Source organism: Anomalospiza imberbis, unplaced genomic scaffold (assembly GCF_031753505.1).
Source record: "Anomalospiza imberbis isolate Cuckoo-Finch-1a 21T00152 unplaced genomic scaffold, ASM3175350v1 scaffold_69, whole genome shotgun sequence".
Classification (NCBI taxonomy): domain Eukaryota; kingdom Metazoa; phylum Chordata; class Aves; order Passeriformes; family Viduidae; genus Anomalospiza; species Anomalospiza imberbis.
Window position 1 is genome coordinate 589,187 of NW_027100303.1, and position 20,526 is coordinate 609,712.

Genomic DNA, 20,526 nt, shown 5'->3' on the forward strand with positions numbered 1-20,526 from the left:
TGCTTGTGGCCGACCCCGTCCCCTGGGTGCTGGGGCCCCCTTGGGCCCTGGGGTTGATCCCTGAGGGGCTGTAGGAGCTGTGCCATGGCCTTTGCCTTCAGCTTGGCCTTTTGCTCATCCCTTCTTGCATTCAGCTGCTGTGCCTTTGTGCCCAAGTGCTCCAGGGCCTTCTTCTGCCACTCCTGCAGCTGCGCTCACTGCCTGTGGGTGCTCATCCTCTGAGAGCTGCTGAGCTTTCTGCAAAATCTTTCTTTTCTCCAGAAACCCAAACCAGATGCTTAATAGAAAACCCTGATCCTTCCATGTACAATCTGCATTTCCCAGATGTGTCTTTGTTTTCCTCCTTGTGCTCAGGGTCCCCTCCCCAGCCCGTATCCCAGAGCCGGTCCCTGTCCTGCCGCAGTGTCCAAAGGCGGCCCCCCCGGCGGGCAGGGCTGGCAGCTCCACGGGGCCGGGCAGCGGCCGGGGCGTCCCGCAGGCTCCTGGGGGCCGGGGGCCGCTGCCGGCCCTGCCCGGGGCTGGTGGGGTCAGGCAGCGCCTGGCGCTGAGCCCCGGCTGCCCCACAGCCCCGGCCCGGCCCCGCAGCTCCCCACAGGCCCCCAGCCCGTGCTCCCGGTCCCGCACCTCTGCGCCCGGTGCTGCCGCTGCCCACCACAGAGAAACCCCCTGACATCCTGACCTCCTTCTTTTCCTCTCCTGGAAACCCGGGATGGAAAGGATCTGGATCAGCTGGCAAATTCTGAGCATAAAACAGTGCTGAAAAATATCTCAGTCCTCTGTATTTTTCTCTTCTTCCTCTTTTCCATCATCCTTTTTCTTACCACATAGATTCCTCCTGCTGCTTCTTGCCTTCACCACATTGCTGCCCACTGCCCTTCACCCGATCCCTTCCCAGCACACCAACACCATCCATCCCCTGTTGTCCAAATCCCTTCTCCACTTCCCTTATTGCTCCCCTGGGTGTCCATGTCCTTAATTACCTCTGGGGGAATGTGCAAACTACCTCAACATTCTCCCAAGGGACCCTTCAGAGAAATTTTGGGATCATCATCTCTTTGGAGATCCTTCCATGAAAATCCTGATCCTTCCATGTACAATCTGCAGCTCCCAGCGTTCCCCACGTGGAACCCACCTGTGACCCCCTTGGCCCCCTCGCCCCTGCGAGGGGAATTTGGGGAGGTGGGAGTGGGGCAGCGCCAAGGCCGGGCCCCCCCGCGCTGTCCTGGCGGGAGCGGCTGCAGTGGGGGCCGAGTGCGGGCGGAAGCGGCCGAGAGCCCAGCGCTGCCCCAGCCCGACCTGCCCCAGCTCCATCCCTGCCCCTGCGCTGGGATGCTGTGGGTTTGGGGGGAAGAGGGAGCCGGCAGTGGGTGCTGGGCCTGGGGGCAGGAGGAGAAGGGAAGGAGAAGCAGGGTTGAGGAACAAAATGGTCAAAGGATGGACGTGGCAGGAGAAGGTGCGATTGTGCAGGAGAAGGAGGAATAGCAGGAGGAAGAGGAGGGTGAGGAAGAGCAGAGACACAGGAGGAGGAGGAGCAGAAACAGGAAGCAGCACAAGGTTCCACCCCTCCCTGTGTCTGCAGCCTCCCCCCAGCCCCAGGAGCGCTGCTCCCCCCACATGCAGCAGGTGACTGTGGAGGGGGATCCAGGATTTTCACGGGGTGAATCTTGGTGTTTCTGAGCTTGCTTGGGCTAAATGTTGGTGCTTTGGTTTTATGTGACAGCTGAATCTTTATGTTTTGGAGGAGGTTTTTGCTGACTTGTGATGTTTGGGGTGTTTTTGATCTGTGTCTTGAAGTTTGCAGGATTTTTGGGCTGAATCTTGGTGTTTTGGAGGTTCTCACAGACACAAGATTCCCAATGACTTCCTGAGATGAAGTGTGGCAAGCAGGAACTTCCAGTCCGAGGTGCTCTCCTCTTGTTTTTTCCCCAAACCAGGATTTTTCATTCCCGTGGCGTGGCTGGATGGAGGAGGAGGAAAAGCCCCGGAGATCCTGCAGGAGGAGGGGCTGCAAACCCAGCCCAGGGAGCTGTGGGGAGGAAAGAGCCCCCCTGAGCCAGGAAGGCGGCCAGAGATCCAGCTGGAGCTCGGAGCTGGTGGAGAAGGCTCATGGCAGGGAGAAGCCCCACAAGTGTTTGGAATGTGGGCAGGGTTTGAGCTGCAGCTCCACCCTGATCCGGCACCAGGTGGTCCACACTGGAGAACGGCCCTACACCTGCTTGGAATGTGGGAAGAGCTTTGGGTGGCGCTCGGAACAGAGAAGACACCAGAGGATCCACACTGGGGAGAGGCCCTATGAGTGTCCCCAGTGTGGGAAGAGGTTTCACACCAGCTCCAATCTCCTCCTACATGAGCGGATTCACACAGAGGAGAGGCCCTTCCGCTGCCCCGACTGCGGGAAGGGCTTCAACCGCAACTCCAACCTCACCGTGCTCCGGCGCATCCACAGCGGGGAGAGGCCCTACGAGTGTGGGGAGTGTGGGAAGAGCTTCTCCAGGAGCTCAAACTTGACCCAACACCAACGGAGGCACCACTAAGGGAAGCCGTGTGAGTGCCCCGAGTGAGGGAAGAGAGTGAGGGAAGAGCTTCATGGTCTTCTCCAGCTCCATCCCCCATGGGAGGATCTGGGCTGGATGATCCCCAGTGACCCCCGTTGGGCAGAGCCCTGGTGCCCCCGAATGGGGAATAAAACAGAGAGGAAAACAATGGAGCTGATAAAGGGGCCGATATCTGAGGCCTGACTGAGCAGCAACTGTGGGAGACACAGACACAGTTTAAGTCTCCCTGGGCAAGAAGTGACCAAGCAACCTGTTGTGAGACTTTGTGATAAGATAATGTTCCCAGGTGCCGTGGTGTCTTGAAGAATGTGTAACCAATGGGGAATTGTTAGCAAACATCGAGCCCTGTCTGAGCACCACACAAGTAAAACCCTGTATAAACACCTGGTACCCTCAATGAAATTGGCTTCTGGTCTAAACTCGGCTGTCCCCGTCTCTCCATCGTGGATAAGCCCTGTTGTGGGTGATCCCCGTTGGGTGGGGGGAAGGTGTTGGAGGGATTTCTTTCCCTTCTGCTTGTGCTGCTGTGTTTGGTTGGTAATAAATTCCCTCCGTGTGCCCAGGCTGGGTCTGTTGTCCCCGTGCCGGTGCTCGGGGCGGGATCTCTGCCGTTGCTTCTCTCCAGTCCCGGGCCTCTCCTCAGCCAATGAGAGAACGCGGTGCACAAGAGTCAGCCAATCAGAGCGAGCGGGGCTGATGACTCACCAGTTGCCGGGCAGACCCGCAGCACCCAGTGTTCCCCACCTGGACCCCACCCTCCCTGCCCAGTCCCGGCCCCCGCGTGGGGTCCCCCCAAGTCCCTCCCCACTGCCCCCCATAACCTGGGCTGGGTTTAACTGGGAAGCTTTACTGGGAAGACTGGGAGCAGGCGGGCAGGGGCAGAGTGACAGCAGGGTTGGGGAGACACACGACCCCCCCCAAAATCAGCGTGGGGACGGAGCGGGGGGTCCGGGGACAGGATGCGGCTGGCGGCGGCTCAGGAGCTCTGTGGCCAGAGAAAAGGGGGTGACAGGGGGAAGCTGAGCCCCAGCACCAGGAAGACGAAGCCCAACTCGGAGCCCCCGATCCCTGACAGCATCTTGCTGCGGACGGCATCCAGTGGCATCTCTGGGGGGTCTGCAGGAGTAAGGACCCCCCAAAACCTCTCAGAGACACCCCAAGCCCCTCCAAGCACCCTCCCAGTCACCCCCATCCCACCCAGGACCCCCTGAAACCTTCTCCCGATGCCTTCCCGGCCTCCCAGGACCCACCAAAGCCTCGCCCATCCTTCTCAGGATCCCACAGCCCACTTCCAGTCGCCTCGCACCACCCCAGGACCCACAAACCCTGTCCCTGTCCCTTCCCAGCCTCACCAGGACTCACCCTGACCCCTCCTAGTCTCTTCCCAGCACAACCAACCTCATCCCAAGCTCTGCTTTTCCATCCCCAATCTCCTTCCAGCTCCTCTAGACTCACTCCAATCCCTCCCAGTCACACCCAGCACCTCCAAACTCCCTCCCAGTGTCCACCAGTACCCCCAGAACCCCATCCCACCCTCCCCAGCATCCTTGAAACCACTTCTCAGCCCTTCCACACCTCCAAGCCCCTCTCCCAGCTGAAACCAGGCTGTCTCCAACTCCCTCCCAGTTGCTCCCAGCACATCCCAGTGGCTCTCCCAGAGCCCCCAATTCCTCCCTCGTGCCTCAGTGCCAGTTCAGGGGGTGCTCCAGTCTGACGTGCTCCACTTGGCAGCTGCAGGTGAGCCCGCGCCAGGGGGGTGTTTCCAGCAGCACCAGGAGCTGGTAGGTCCAGTCCTTGTTGGGAGCCATGTCGGTGGCCACCACAGAGAGCTCCTGCTGGCCCTGGAACCACCTCAGCTGGGTGTGGGCAGGCTACAAATCCATCACGGAGCAACCCCGGGCTGGGAGCTCGAGGGCACCAGCGAGATGGATACGCTTGGGGACACTGGGAGAGAGCGGGGACAGACTGGGATCAGCTGGGGAAAACTGGGAGAGAGAGGGGAGGGGTGGGGTGGACTTGGGAGGGACTGGGAATGGACTGGGAAGGACTGGGGTGGCACTCAGAGAGATGGGAGGGGATGGGGAGCACTGGGAGGGAGGATGGAGGTCTAGGAGTGAAGTGGGAATGGACTGGGAATGGACTGGGAGGGACTGGGGCGGCACTGGGAGGAACTGGGAACGAAGTGCGCGGCACTGGGAGGCCGAGTCCAGTGCGGGGCACTCGGCGCTGCGGGTCTGCCTGGCAACTGATGAGTCATCAGAGACACGCGCTCTGATTGGCTGAGAGGCGGCAGCACCACGCTAGGCTGAGATGGACAGCCGGGAGGCACTGGGAGAGACTGGGATGGACTGGGAGAGCCACGGGGGTCAGTGGCAGGGACACAAGGTCTCGGGGATGGGCACAAGGAGGGCTGAGGGCTCTGGGCCGATTCCAGGGAGGTTTTGAGGGGCTCCAGGGTCAATGCCAGGGCAGGGCCGAGGGGACACGCTCTGCCCCGCGCTCACCTCGGCGCTCCGTGAGGAACGGGCTGAGATACTCGTGGTTGTACCGGCACAGCCAGTCCGCCGCAGCCCTTTCTTGCTCCATAACGTCTGGGTCGCTGTTCCAATACCTGGCTGCTGTCTCCCCATAGGGGGTGAACCCCAAAAAGTGCCCCACGTCGCAGTCGAACATCGCGTACTGCTCCCGATTGTAGTCAGGTACCTCACCTTCTCCGTGCCGTTCATGAAGTGACACTCGGACTTTCCCACGTACTGGAACACCCCTGTGTGTGCAGGACACAGGTCCGGGGGTGCCCCCCCAGCACGCCCAGAGCTCCGGGATCCATCCCGGATCCCCACTCCACACCGCCCGTGGCCCAGGGCACCCATGGATCCCTCCTGCCCGAGCTGCCACTTCCTCTTTTCCACCCTTCCCCCATTTGCCCTTCCACATCCTCTCCCCTTCCACCTCCAACCTCTTCCCCACTCAATTTTAGGATCCCATTCTCCTCTTTCCCACCCTTTCCCACCCATTTCTAACAATCCCCAGCCCTCCCTCCCGCTCAGTTTTGGGGTCCTACCCTCCCCTTTTCCCCACTTTCCCACCCTCTCCCGACCCTTCCTCTCCTGCCCCCAACCCTCAGCCCCTCCCGCTCTTCCTTTCGGGGTCCCCTCCTCCTCCTGCCCCTGCAATTTCGGGCTCCCACCGCCCCCTTTTCCCCATTCTCCTCCCTGTCCCACCGCCTCCCGCCCCCCCCGCTCTCCCGAGAGCTCCGCGCCCGCAGCCGGGGGGGCTCCCAGCACCACCAGTGCCACCAGTACGGCCCCAGCTGCCGCCACTCGCCCCATGGCCAGCGCCGCCCAGGGAGCACCGGCCCCAGAGCGGCCGCGCTGCGCTGGCAGCACCAGTCCGGAGCAGCGCGGGCTCAGCAGCGCCGCGCGCTCTCATTGGCTCCGAGCACTTTTGGGCACCGATTGCCGAGGCTCTGCCACACAACCGATGACTCCTCAACTCCTCGCGCTCCCATTGGCTGCAGCGCGTTTTGGCTGCATTTGGATTGGCTGAGCGGTTCCGGGACGCTGCAGCCCCGGCTGGGGCTTTTCCAGGCACGGGGAGCCTTGGGGCGCTGCGCAGCTGGGAGCTCAGCTGTGCCCAGAAATGTGTGCCCGGCTGCGCGGGGTCTCAGGGGTGCCCGTGGCGAGGGGTGACGCTGGCCCCATGCCAGGCACCCCCCAGAGCCGCTCTGTCCCTGCCCCCCGCAGCCGCACAGGGATAGAAAATGGAACCGAGGGTTCCTGCCTGGGGACAAGGAGCGGGAGAGATCCCTCAGCAAATCCGGCACGGGCACAACAGACCCGGCCTGGGCACAGGGAGGGAATTTATTACCAACCAAATCACACCAGGACAAGGAGAGGGGAAAGAAATCTCTCCAACACCTTCCCCACACCCAACCGGGATCACCCAGAGCAGGGTCACCAGGGCTCTGCCCAACGGGGCTCACTGGGGATCATCCAACGTGGATCCTCCCATGGGGGATGGAGCTGGAGCAGCGCACGAAGCTCTTCCTGCACTCAGGGCACTCACAGGGCCTCTCCCTGGTGTGGAAGTGCTGGTGAGTGACAATCCCTGAATTCCACCTGAAGCTCTTCTGACATTCCAAGCACTCATAGGGGCATTCCCCAGTGTGGATCCTGTGGTGCTCGGTGAGGTCAGAGGTCCCACTGAAGCTCTCCCCACACTCCCCACACTCACAGGGCCTCTCCCCAGTGTGGGTGTTCTGGTGTTCCATCAGGGTGGAGCTGCAGCTGAAACCCTGCCCACATTCCAAGCACTTGTGTGGCTTCTCCCTGCCATGAGCCTTCTCCACCAGCTCCGAGCTCCGGCTGGATCTCCGGCCACCTTCCTGGCTCAGGGCGGGGAGCTCTTTCCTCCCTGCAGCTCCCTGGGCTGGATTTGCAGCCCCTCCTCCAGCAGGATCTTCGGGGCTTTTCCTCCTTCTCCATCCAGCCACGCCCTGGGAATGACAAATCCTGCTTTGGGGAAAACCAAGGTGGGAGCACCTTGGAGTAGAGGCTCCTCACTGCCCAAGTCCACCCCTAGAACTCAGCAGGAGTCTTGTGTCCATGGAAATCTCCACTATATCAAGGTTCAGCCCAAAACAACTCTCCCAGGAGTTCCCGATCTCTGATCTCTCCACTTTTGGCGTTCCAGAGGTTTCCTTTCCCTGGGGTGATGGGGGTCCAATGGCTCCAGGGGTTCCCCCTTCTCCGACATCCTGATTAGGTATGATCCAAGAGCTTCTGCGGGTCCATGGGGTCCCTTCTCCCCTGATGATTTACTTTGAGGTCCCAGGGGTCCCTCCTCTCAAGGCTCCCCCCCTTTCCAGCCAGCTGGGGTTCCCCCAGCTCCAGGATCGCCCCTCTGTTCTCTCCCCACTCCGGGGGTCCCAGGAGTTCCTCTCCTCTGCTTCCCCGGGGGTCCCCAGGACCAATGTCCTCCCCCTGGTGGCCCTGGGCAATGGCAACGTGGACGCCCAAAGATCCCCCCAAGGGGCTCAGCTCTGGGGCCCTGCAAGATCCAAACCTACACACACACATACACAGATAAAAAAAAAGCCACCTGTCCCAGGGTTTATGTGGGTCTCCCAGACGATATTTGGGGCTCAATTCCACAATCTGCAAGCTCCAAACACACCCCAATTAAAAAAAAAACACCTCTCAGGGACCCCCCGACAGATTTGGGATGAGCTGCCCCTCCCCTCTCACCTGCAGGATGAGCTGGGGGCGATGGTCCCGGGGCCAAGGGTGCTGCGGCCACAGGGGGCACTGGAACCTCCTGTTTCTCCTCCTTTTCCTGCTCCTGCTCCTCCTCTTCCTGCTCCTCCTTTTCCTCTCTCCCTCCTCCTCCTCCTTCTTGATCCCACCTCCTGCCCAGTTCCTGCCTTCTCTATATTTAGAGTGGAGAACCTTGCTTGTTTTTAGAACGAGAACAAAGATCCCAGATGGAACAAGGCTTGCTGTGTTGCTTTAGCCAGAAGTGTCAGTGACTAAAGGTCATGTTTGCTCTGCTTTGGTGCCGTCCTTGTTCCTCCTCAGTGTTCAGGCTGGGCTATGGGGTGTCCTTGTTTGCTGCATTTTCAGAGCTCCTCCTGGATCCTTTGTGTGAATAATGCAGATTATATGGCTCTACGCAGATATTTACTATATGTATTATGCTAGGTTGGAAAGTTATGCTGTAGTAACATTTTAATAATATAGTAAATGTAGTTTTGTAATTGAAATTAAGATTTAGTAGTTAAAATAGAAAATATGTGTGTGTGGTATCCTTTTTGCTCAAGAGAAGGAGAAGATAATCAAGAAATTCTTCACACAGAGATAACAATTACAAAAACCCCTAAATCTTCCAGAGGAAAGGAATTTATGGCTTTATCAACAAAAAAACCGAACTTCTCCAAACTCGACTTAGACTTCAAGGCGCCTGGGATTAACAGGAATTCCTCAACAAGTACCGGACGAACTTCTTGTTTTAAATAAATATATGCATATTCATGAAGTGATTTGTGTATGCAACACGTTACCCCTCTTAAGGAAGGAAATTCTTTTTTATCGGGGTCCTTCTCCTGGCTCACTTTTGTCCAGAGAGAGGTACACAGCCCGGGCTGTAACTTTTTGCTGTTATTGTCTCTTTAATTGTCCTAACTCTAATTGTTTAATCTTTAGTACTTTACTTGTATTAATTTTTTTTCAATTTATTTTTATTAAACCTTTATAAATTTTAAAAACCAAGTGATTGGTGTTTATAACACTTTGGGCAACAGGCTGTGCCCTGGGAGGGCTCTTTGTGCTCCTTTGTGACACAGGAGAACCTTGCAGGAGGTTTCTGCGTGAGCTGCTGCTGTGATGTCACAGGAGCACTGCCACGTCCCCGAGGTGTTCCCGTTGCTGTGGCACACGGAGGCCTCAGTGTCCAGAGTGGCTCTGGGCACTGCTCGTTGCCGGAGGATCCTCCTGCCCGAGGCATTCTCAGCAGCCAGCCCAGCCCTGACGGGTGTCCTTCTGTGCTTGCAGGGCTACAGTCTGCAGACGTGTGCAGCGCAGCCAAAATGATCCAGCACGTGGCTGCTGCAGTTTGCACGCTGTACTCTGTGGCGTATGCGGGGTATTTTTTAACCCACTTGGCACGTAAGTCGAGGTTTTCCCTCGGTGCTGTGGCTGTGGGCTTGCTGTGTGCTTGCTGTTCTTCCTCTGGGCCTGAGCTGACTTTGTAACCATATTGCCATGAAGACACCATTGCTTTGGGAGAGCTCCTGGCAGCAGCTGCAGCTGGAAAAGGGGGTGTCTGCAGCCAGCGGGGCGTGCACAGCATTTGCAATGAGCCCTGGGGGGTTCTGTTCCCTCAAGCGGGGAGTCTGTGGCAGCAGAGCCTGGAACTGCCTGTCCAGCCAAGAGCTGACCCAGCCCAGTATTTTGTGCTGTTCTCTTGCTGTGGGAAGGGACTGTGGCTCCTGGAGGGACGCAGTGAAAGCAAAATGCTCTCTCGGGGTTGCCTTGCTCCAGGGCATTTCCCACCACAGGCAGTTTTTTCCTGACAGCATCTGGTTCACGTTCCCTCTCCCGTTGCAGGGCACCTCATGAGTGGATCCCGAGCAGCTCCTCCTTCGGTGAGTGGGAAAGGAACCTTTGGTTTTTGGAATTGTGCAGCAAGTTGTGAGCTCGGCATGTGGCAGCCATGTGCCAGCCTGGGAGGCTGAAGGAAAGTTCCTGCCAGTGTCCTTGCAGCAGCAAAGGGATCCCTGGGAGTTTTCTCCTTTTCTGCTGAAGAGCTTTTGAAGAGCTGCAGGTCTGGTTTTGCAGGCAGAGCATTGCTTGCTGGCTCTAGCCACGGTGGAATATGGAATTCCCAACAATAAGGGGCAATGTCGACTTTAGCCCATTGTTAGTTTGAACAGCTCCGAACCCAATTTCTGCTTAGTGCAGCTGGATGTGCAGCTGAGGGTAAATAAGGTGATAACTGAGACAGAACTTGCCGTCCCTCACGCTGCCGTCTGTCCACAGGGCACAAAAGCGGCACCAGCACCTCCTCCGGCTCCCTCTGCTTCCAAAGAGGAGGCCAAAGAGGAGGAAGGCAGCAGTGAGCTTCCCGCTGTTCCGGGGGACGATGGTGAACGTCCCTCAGTGCCGGGAGATGACAGTGAACTTCCCGCTGCTCTGGGAGACGAGGGCGAACATCCCGCGCTGTGGGAACACAACGGCGAGGCTCCTGCAGTGTGGGACAAGGACAGTGGACATCTCCCGGCGTGGGACGAGGACGGTGGATGTCCCCTGGTGTGGGACGAGGAGGGTGAACTTCTCCCAGCATGGGAAGTGGACAGTGAACGTCCCCTGGCTTGCAAAGATGATGGCGAACCTGCAGCGTTTTGGGAAGAGGACGGAGAAGCTACAGCGTTTTGGGAAGAGGACGGAGAAGCTCCCTGTGCTTGGGAAGAGGACACTGAACCTCCCTCGGCTGTGGGATCCTGGGCTGAACATTCTGACAGCAGCACAGCTCTGCAGCCAGAGGGGAGAGGGGAGTGGTGCCTGATGCAGCTGAGTACGTCTGCTCTGTTCCTGTGTGCCAGAGCAGGGTGCTGTGTGTGTGTCTCGGCATCAGCTGCACCCAGTGCTGCTCTGCAGCTGAATGTGCCAGGGTCATTTCTTGTCCTTCCCCAGCTGAGACCAAGGGGCTGACGGCCCCAGGGAGGGGGGCTGCATTCTGGCTCTGCTGCAAGGCGGGGTCTCACTCTGGGAGGGAGCGTCTTCCACGTGGTTTCTTTCAGGGAACACCGTGAGCCTGGCGGAGCCTGCCGAGAAATACCTGGAAGTGGAGCAGATTGGCCAAGGGTAAGTGCACGGCAGTTACTTCTGCACAAGCAGGCCCAGGTGTTGTGCTGGTGCAGGATCAAGTGAGAAGTCAGGAGAGCTCCAAACACCTCCAGACACTGGGGCACCATCCTGCTGTCCCTCAGTCCTGATCAGAATTGATACCTGTGCTCAGAAGGCACCGTCAAAGGCCCCTGAGGCTGGCAGTGTCCTGCCTGCAGCAAGGAGCAGGACCTGGAAGATCTTCTGTCCCTGGAATTGGATTGCCTAAAAGAGCCACTCACCATCTGGTGACTGTCAGAAAACAGTTCTCAAGGAGATTTCTTTCAAATATTTTGCTTCCAAAAATATCCTCCGGTCAGGATTAACAACCTAATGGTTTAGAAACAGAAACCAGAGCTGAACTAATAAGTGCTCTATTCTAGCACAGGTAGTAGAGCCCATACATTCAGTAACAGACACAGAGCTGATGCACTCTGGGGGAAAATGCATCACCTGCCTGATGGCAGGGCCCTTGTGGATCCTGCAGGTCTTAGACAGGAAATGGGAAAGGATGAAATGCATTCTTTTCCAGTTCTTTAGACACCCATTGCTCACTTCAGGTTTTGAACTAAAGCAGTGCAGCGTGGACATTTGGGATTTGCTCCAGCCCAATTCCTTGGTGTTGGGTCTCAGTTTTCTCTGGCACACCTTGCATGGCAGAGGGCTGGTGGCTGCTGCGCTGTTGTTGGAAGGGTCGATGCCCCCAGGTGTTTGTGAACGCTGCAGGCAGCAGAGATCTCCTGTCTGGGCTGGCTTTCACTGCCAGGGCCTAAAGCGCTGCTTCTTTCTTCTCTGCTGTTTTGTCTCCAGGGCTTTCGGAACCCTTTCGAAAGGACTCGACAGGGCCACTGGAGGAGAGGTCAGTGTCAACACGCCCAGCACGTCTGGCAGCTCTCCAGGGCTCTCCCCTCTGCTGGGAGCTGTGGCTGCAGCTTTGGGGGCCAGCAGAGCTTTCCTGCACAGGCTGCTCCTCTGCAGGCAGAGCCGTGTCAGCCTGCAGAGCACAGCTGGGACAGACTTGGTCCTTCTGAAGTGCCCACAGGAATGCAAGGAGGGCAATGGATGTGTGTGTTTGGTTTCTTGTGCAACCCCAACCAGAGCAGTTGCATTTGAAATCATGACCCAATCCCATAGAACTGCTAAAGGGTTCCCGGCTGTTTTGCTCTGTTTGCACAGAACCAGAATTACCTCCTGCTTGCAAAGTGTGTTTGAACAATAATGAGAGTGTTGAGGCCATTTGAGAAGACTGTAGGTGCAGAGAATGTGGTTAGAGCTTGGAGGCTGACAGCTGAGGGGCCATTTCTGCAGGGCTTGCAAGGCCAAATGTCTCTGGCCATGTGTCCTGTAAGCAGCCCCCAGCGAGCAGAGCAATGGGCTGTGGGAATGGCACTTGCTGAGCTCTGGTGTCCCATCCCAAGGCAGTTTGGCACAGCCGGGCTCCGTCGCCCCAAAAAGACTCGCTCTGTGTTTGCTGCGGCCTCCTGCCACAGACTCCTCCAGTGAAAGGTCTGCAATGTCCCTTCAGGTGGCCATAAAGAAAATGAGTCTGAGAGGGCAGAACAGGGAACGAGCTGTGAATGAGCTCCTGCTTCTGAAGGACAAGAAGAACCCCAACATTGTCAGCTCTTTGGACAGGTGAGTGCTTCAGGCCTTATCCCGTGCCCGGGCCCTGCCTTAACCTTTCCTGGCATCCATAGTCTGTAGCCTGTTTTGAAAATGCCTGACCCAGCCGTTTCTTCCCAAAACAACAGCCTGGCAGTTCGCTCCCTCCGTGTGCGTTTGTTGCTTTGGTTTGGTTTTTCCTTCAAGCTGACCCTGTTTTCTGTGTCTTACAACAAGTGCTGATAAACTACAGCAGAAATTATTTCCTTTGGCTTCATCTTCCCAGCCCTTTCCCATTGCTGCAGATGCCAGGAAGACCAGGTTCTTGTTCCCAGAAATGCTTCGTTTGCCCATTTGTCACTGGCCTTGCCTGTTTCTGAAGGGACTTTCTGAAAGGTTTTCTGACCCCTTTTGTCCCAAGAGCTGCCCGGCCTCCTCCCCTGGATAACCCTGGGAGCTGCGTTGCCTTGTTCTGCAGGGAAGGGTGGAACTGATGAGTTCAGAAGCTGAACCAGCTGGGGGCAAGTGTTGTGGTTCCACATTGATCTGGGCCTTTGCTAAACTGCATTTTTCACCTGCTTGCCATCTTAGGCCTCTCCTTTCTCACAGGGGTCTCCTCCTTTAGACTGTGCAGATCCCAAGGGCTGTGCAGCCTGGCAGGAATGTCTCTCCATCGGATTCTGTCCTCATTGACAAGTGACCTGGCAACAAAACTCCACTCCAGGCTTTTCCATGGGGGAATTGAGCGCTGCACATTGGTCTCCATGCCACTGCTTTCCTCTTCCAGCTTCCTTGTTGATGGAGATCTCTGGCTGGTGATGGAGTACATGGATGGAGGAACTTTGCAGGACGTTGTCAGACAGACACGCATGGCTGAAGGAGAGATGGCAGCTGTCAGTCGGGAGGTGAGGGATCCTGCCTGTGACTGCCATGCCTTGGACACGATGGTCCTTCCCAGCAGGGCGTGAGAGCAGGAGTGGCTCCAGGCTCAGGGCTTTGTTTCTCTGTTGTTTTCATGAGCGGGAGAAGAAAGAGCCCCTGCAGTGAACGGCCTGCCAGCAGCACTGCACTTCTCCTCTGTTCTTGTTCTCTTTCCTGCTGTTGTGGCACTCTCTGTCTGTTTTGGATTTGATGTGCTGTTCTCAGCTTTGCCCTGAACCGTTTGCCTGGAGCTTGTCTGCACTGCACTCCTGGCCTGTCACAGCAAAGTCGCTGCTGGCAGAATTCTAAACTGTCCTTTCTTGTGTGATATATTCCGGCCATTGGTTTTTACCCTCGTGTTCCTTGTTCTCTCTCAGTGTCTGCAGGGCCTGGATTTCCTCCATTCGAACCGGGTGATCCACAGAGATCTGAAGAGCTCCAACATCCTTCTGGGAATGGACGGCTCTGTCAAGCTGGGTGGGTGTTCCTGGCCAGGCACGGCGCTCCCGGGGTGCGGCTGTGGGGCTGCTTCCCAGTGACGGCCAGAGCCCCACAAGGGCTGCTGGGGGCACTGCCCGGCCCCTGCTGCCAGCTGAGAGCGGCTGCCCCTGCAGAGAGCTCAGGAGAGGAGCAGGCTGTCAGGGGTGCCTTTGCTCTGGGAATGGCCCTCCCAGAGGGGGCAGGAGTTTGAATCTAATGCTGCAAGGGAATCAGTAAAAGCAACTGCACAAAAGCTGAGGGTTTCTTTAAGGGTCCAGTTCAGTTCCATCTTTCCTTGGCTGCAGCCTTGAGAACTTTTCCCGCTGAAATCACTGCTGCATTCTCAGACTGAGAGCAGGGAGTCTTTGTGCTTGGTTTCCTCATTCCAGCTGCCTTTGACAGTGTTTGTTTCTGTCCTCAGCTGATTTTGGCCTCAGCGCTCAGCTCAGCCCTGAGCAGGACCAGTGCAGCTCCATGGTGGGCACTGCTCACTGGATGGCCCCAGAAGTTGTCACCAGTTCTCCTTACGGCCCCAAGGTGGACATCTGGTCCTTTGGCATTGTGACCATCGAGATGGTGGAAGGAGAACCTCCTTACTTCAGGGAAACGAGGGCCATGGTAAGAGGCCAATTCTCCCGTGGTTGCAGAGGCCTGTGAGCACAGGGTGACCCTGCACTGGGAGCAGCAGCTGGAGGTTTCTGGACATGGGGAAGGGAATTCCCAGAGGACTGGAGCCTCAACACAGACACATATTCTGCAGTCTCCAGATAGAATTTGCTTAGGGATTTACGTTGTTGCAGTTCTTCTGGCTGTGAGGATGACCTGAAAATGTGAAGCAAGTGCACCAGCTCTTTACAATGGCTGTGGCAGCACCAGGGTTTGGGTTTTTTGGTTGGCATAGAAAAATGAGCTGTGAGCAGCCTCTCTGCCAGGGAGGAAAGTGCCCCTGGAGCTGGGGCTGGGAAGCCGGGGTCGATGTGAGCACTTGTGGGTGGGAAGGAAGCTGGCAGAGCGCTGAGTTTGCTTTTCCTGCAGGCTCGCGCTCTGATCCGGCAGAATGGGACCCCACAGCTGCAGGAGCCCAGGCGCCTGTCGGCTCTGCTGCGGGACTTCCTCGAGTGCAGCCTGGAGCCGGACGAGGAGCGGCGCTGGTCTGCCCAGGAGTTGCTGCAGGTGAATGCCAAGCGGCTGCAGGGGAAGCAGCAGCGCCAGGGAGGGGTTTTCTTGTGGGCCCCCTCCTATGGTCTCCGGTCTCGCTGCTTTCCACACGCAAAGCAAGCAGAATCCTCGCCTGGTTTGGCTTGGCAGGGGCCTTTCGAGGTCATCTGCACCTGGGGCCCCACAGCGAGCAGGGCCATCTTCAAGCAGCTCAGGTGGCTCAGAGCCCTGCCTGACCTGAGCTTGGATGTTCCCAGGGAGGAGGCACCTCCCACATCTCTGGGCACCTTCTGTCAGTGCTTCCCCACTCTCCTGCTAAAAAAATTCTGCCTCAGACCTAGTCTGAGCCTGCTTCCCCCTCCTGAGTTTCAGACCATTTCCCTTTGTCCTGTTGCAACAGAGCCTGTGAGGAAGTTGACTCTGGAAAGTAACGGTTCATTTCTTTCTTTTTTCTCCTTTGGGCAGCACCCATTTTTATCATCAGCCAAGCCTCTCTCCAGCCTGACCCCTCTGATCACCGCAGCAAAGCAACTGAGGCAGCAGAGGAGGTGATGAAGCACTGGAGGACAGATTTTAATTACTGTAGTTAGTTAGGACAACTAGTTAGTTATGGTAGTTAGCAGTGCCAGTTAGTTATGGTAGTTAGTAGTGCTAGTTGGTTAAGGTAGTTACGACAGCCTGTTTGTTACGGCTCTTATGACAGCCTGTTTGGTATGGCAGTTTTTTGAATAAAAACTCTCTTAAACCTCAACTCCCTTGACGTGTCCCTTCCTTCTCCCTGTGTGACTCAGCTGCCCGGAGCAATGTGAGGGGAGAGCGGGCCCAGCCTCGCCCAGAGCTGAGCCCCAGCAGAGCCCTGGCAGAGCCCAGAGCAGCCTCGGCATCTGCAGAGTCAGCCTGGAAGGAGGCGCTTGGAGCCTTCTCGGCTGCACCCGACTCTTGGTTACAAACTGTGGGTGGTGGAAAATGCCACCGGCTCTGCAAGAGGGCAGAAGGGGCCCCGGGAATGCCCAAGTGCTCCATGCAAGGGAAAAACCTGCCCTGGGTTTGTTATAAAGAACTATGTAGTTGGTGGCTTTTGCTATTTTTTGTTGACTTCTGCAACTAATTCCTAATCACAACATGAAACATGAGCTGATTTTGATATAGGACAGTTTGTAATCACTTTTAACTGCTTTTGCTGTCGTACAACTTGTCGGCTTTTTGTGGCCAGTGCCCTGGCCCCTGTGTCGCTCAAATCCTCAGAACATCATTAATGGATGATATTTTAGTTTGTGGACAGCGTGAAAAACATACATTATAGCTTTGGCTTTTGCAAAGTATTGAAGTGGATGCTACGTGTTGTGCATTAGAATGTTAACTTTTGCAGAAGTTGCTGCAGTTGTGAAATAATAACTAATCCTTTTATTTTTGTAACTAACTGACAAGAATAACTCAGAGATATTTGTGAAACAGCCAATGTTGATTTAAAGTACTTGTGGAAGTAGCTAAAACCATCTGCATGGCCAGATAACATTTAAGGAACGGGTGTGATGAGGACCCCTGCCGCTGACCCTTCGACTGTCAATAACTGTCGCCTGCTGATGTGGAAACCCAGGGCTCCGGGAATATTTCTCTGTCTGCTCTGGGGTGTCCTGACCCCCAGGGGAGCACTGACTTTGACCCTCGTTCATGGAGAAAACTTCCAAAGCCTCAAGGTAAACTAGAAACCACAAAAGTGTGAAAGAGACTGTAGAGATTGTTGATAGTAGTGGAGTATGTCACATGGGTGAGACATTTAGGTTTTAGGATTTTTAGTATGTTATAGATGGGTTCAAGATGGAGGATATAGGGTGTTGTCTTGAGTTCCCTTCTTCTTTCTTCTTCCTCTTTCTTCTTGCCTTTAGGTGGTATCTTGTAATTGGGTAGAAAAATCCACATGAAAAATCCGGGTCTTTAAGGCTCAGTTATTGGGTTAGAAAGGAAAATAATTTAGGTGTCCCTTCTTAACTGGGTAGCTTAGTTTTTGATTAGACTCAAAATGCCTTGTAACAAGAGATTGTTAGTCACTTTTGTGCTGTTTTTCCTGCTCGCAGAGTCTGGTGCAGACAGTGTGCTGAAGTTTTGATAAGGTAACAATAAACAGTAGCTGAAGACCAAAGAAGTCCAATGCGTCTCTCCTTCCTGACACAGAACTGCTCCAGGAGGGTCTCCCCTGCCAGGGGAGCCCCCAGGGAGTTGCCCAACTTGGGGCCTGCAGACTCACAGCTGAAACCAGGGATCAGGGGGCTGTTGTGAGGAAGTGACACACAACCCTCAGTTCAACAATCAACGATTCCTGCACATACTCTAGAAAGGCGGTTGGGGCTCAAACCAACTTCAAGAGTTCCTGGAACAAGTAAACGAGTTCAAATAAAGGTTTGAATACGTATAACCTTTATCAATATGTTTTTGAACAATAAAATGGAAAAAATAGATAAGAAGAGTTGCTATGGCTAACCAGTGTGCCTCTGGCCATTGCCAAACACCCACTGCTGTTATTGATTTGTCTCTAATTATGCCTTCTTAAAGTTTTAAAAATTCTAAAGCATGAGGCTCATTTCTCACCATACCCAAGGTACTCACCCCTTGCTTTCTTGCAAGCCATTGCCAATCCTCAGTTTCATCTGGGTGGAGGAGAATGACGCTGCAATGAAAACAAGGAAAAGGAAGATGCACTGGTGTGGAGGCCCAGGAGCCTACCATCAGAATCTCAGTCCCTCAGCTCTGGAGGACTAGTCCCAAACAAGAATAGATTTCAAGGTTATGGGGAGAAGCTTGCTTCTCCCATAGATCTTTGCAGGCACATGCTGATTTCTGTAAAGTTATGTTACCCCATTGGCCCGTTGGCCTAATTACCCCAGTTCAACCCCTGTCACCTATTTTGGTTAGTCCCTAGAATGTTCTCCTCTCTCTGTCCCTCCACTGGCCCAAGTTTACTGCATTTCCCTGCCTCTGTTTCCCTATTAGCTGACACAACCCTTAACCCCTCCTTTGCACCATTTTCCCCCATATCCATTGGACCCTGACCCTCAGCTCCACCCTCACTACCCCATATAAAAACCCCCTGTGCCCTCAGCTTGCAGCCTTTGTCCCTGGAGCCTGTTCAGCTCTGTGCCCTGTTCCTGTTCCAATAAACCCAGTTTGCTGGAGATCCTACAAAGACCCATCCTGCCTACTTTGTCAGCTTTATAAAGTCGCCGTGAGCTTCGGGCTCATCAGTGCCGGACGCTCCAAGGGCCTCGGTAGCGCCAGGACGCTACAGACTGGGACAGCCAGGCAGGTGAGGAGGAAGTCACTGCCCCTTTGCCCCTCTCTCCTGCTCCATCTCCCAGCCCAGCATCGCCCCTGGCTGCAGGACAACCTCGCTGCTGACGCCGTCCTGCCAGGGATGCATTTAGGGGATCTCCTTCCCCTTCCCTCTGGCACGGACACAAATCCCATCTTCTTCTCTGCCCTGCTTCCTCTCCTCATTCTCTCCTTCATTCCTCTACGTCTTTTCCCATTTCCTTCCTCCCTCGTTCCTTCTTCTCCCTTCCTCTCCTGCCTTTCCCTTTTCCCTTCTCCCTGTTTCTAACTCTCCTTGTCCTTCCTGCCCCAGGCACTGATCTGTGGACAGGGACCAGGGAGAACAAATCCCTGCCACAGAACCTCATGGAAGAGACCATTTGGAATGGCTCCACGGCACAGGAATGCAATGGGGAGGAAAAGCCCCAGAGGTCCCACATGAGGAGGGGCTGCAAACCCAGCCCGGGGAGCTGTGAGGAGGTAAAACTCCCCCTGTGGTGGGAAGGGTGTGGGGAATGTGAGAAGAGCTTCAGGTAGTGCTCAGCCTATTCCTGGTGCCTCCAAAGATGGCATTGCTGGATGCAGAGATCCATGGGGCTGCAGAGATGCCCCTGCAGATCCATGGGGCTGCAGAGATGCCCCTGTAGATCCATGGGGATGCAGAGGTCTCCCTGCATATCCATGGGTGTAATATATAATTTAAAATAAATTGTGCTCAGGACTAAAAAAAATACAGTATCTTTTTAAATGGAATCAAGTGACAGAAAGAACAATATATACAAGATGAATTCCTGTCTCAAAGGATGGTTACTCTGAAGGATTATTCCATCTAGAAGATAAGCATTGAACTGATAAGATGAATATTCATAGCCAGAACAAGATATTCGAGAGGATTGCCATCTAACGAGATTTCAGCAGAGTATTCCAGGAAAAACTCTACACAAGAAAACATGCATTAACATGTGGAAAGGGGCAAGACCGACAAGAGGGAACAGGAAGACCCCCCAGGAGTCCTACTACGTCTGAAAGCAATATAAATAAAACCCTGTGGAATCAGTACCTTGTGAACTGCCAGAGGTACGGGGCTGTATAGCCTGAAACCAGCTCCGATCGCCTGGCTCGGCGCTGTTTTGCTTGTGGCTTTTCCAATTTTTATTTGACTTGATTTAATAAATTCCTCTAATTATTAAATTGACAGATTCATTTATAACAATGGGGCTGCAGGGATCCCCCTGCAGATCCATGGGGATGCAGAGATCCCCCTGCAGCCCCTGGAGGAGCCAGGCTGGAGCACGGGGATGCCTGAGAGGAGGCTGTGACCCCGTGGACAGAGGGGCCCCCGCTGGAGCAGCCTGTCCTGGAAGGAGTGACCCCGTGGCACAGTGACCCACGCTGCAGCACTTGGAGGGGGGCTGTGCCCCAGGGGATGGACTCCGGTTGGAGAAGTTCCTGGAGAAGTCTCCGGTGGGAGGGACCGCAGGCTGCAGCAGGGGAACGACTCCTGTCCCTGGGCAGAGGGAGAAGCCACGGGGGATGAACTGAGCACGGCCCCATTCCCTGTCTCCTGCACTACCAGGGGAGGAGGTGCAGCTGGAAGGAGGGAGGCGTGGAGAAAGCTGGATTCAAGGCTCTTCATTGACTTCTCATTATCCTGTTCTTGTCGGAACCCAGAATGTCCCTTGGACACTCTTGGATGGCCCGGGCCCAGGTCAGAAGCATTTGAGACCCTGGCATGCAGCTGGAAACCCCTGTGGCTTTGAATCTGACCCATGGAACAATTTACCAACCTTGCAGGAAGAACAAGAAATCACAAAAGTTTAGATATTATAGTAGAAGTAGTCACAAAGTGAAAGGAAGAACTTTTCAGTGCTGTACAGGGGGGTTTTAGGCCTTGTACAGAGGGGTCTGAGTTTTGTACATGGGGGTCAGAAGTTCTAAGATGAAGGGACTTGGGCGTGCCCTGTCCTCCTTCTTTCTCCTTCCTAACCTCCATGTTCATGGTGATGTTGGCACTCACAGATTGGTTCAGAGTAGAAAGTCACCATTCAATATAGGTGATAGGCATTGGGGTAAAACCATAAACATTCAACACGTCATGGATGATATAAAAGATGGCACCAGGC

At 55.3% G+C, this 20,526-nt stretch overlaps 2 pseudogenes; one reads left to right on the forward strand and one right to left on the reverse strand.

The window, feature by feature from the left end:
• LOC137467576 (uncharacterized) overlaps positions 1-2,539 on the forward strand; it is a 441,429-nt pseudogene extending 438,890 nt beyond the window's left edge.
• Positions 2,540-3,531: 992 nt separating this feature from the next.
• Positions 3,532-5,884, reverse strand: LOC137467599 (class II histocompatibility antigen, B-L beta chain-like; annotated as a pseudogene).
• Between the last annotated feature and the right edge of the window lie 14,642 nt (positions 5,885-20,526).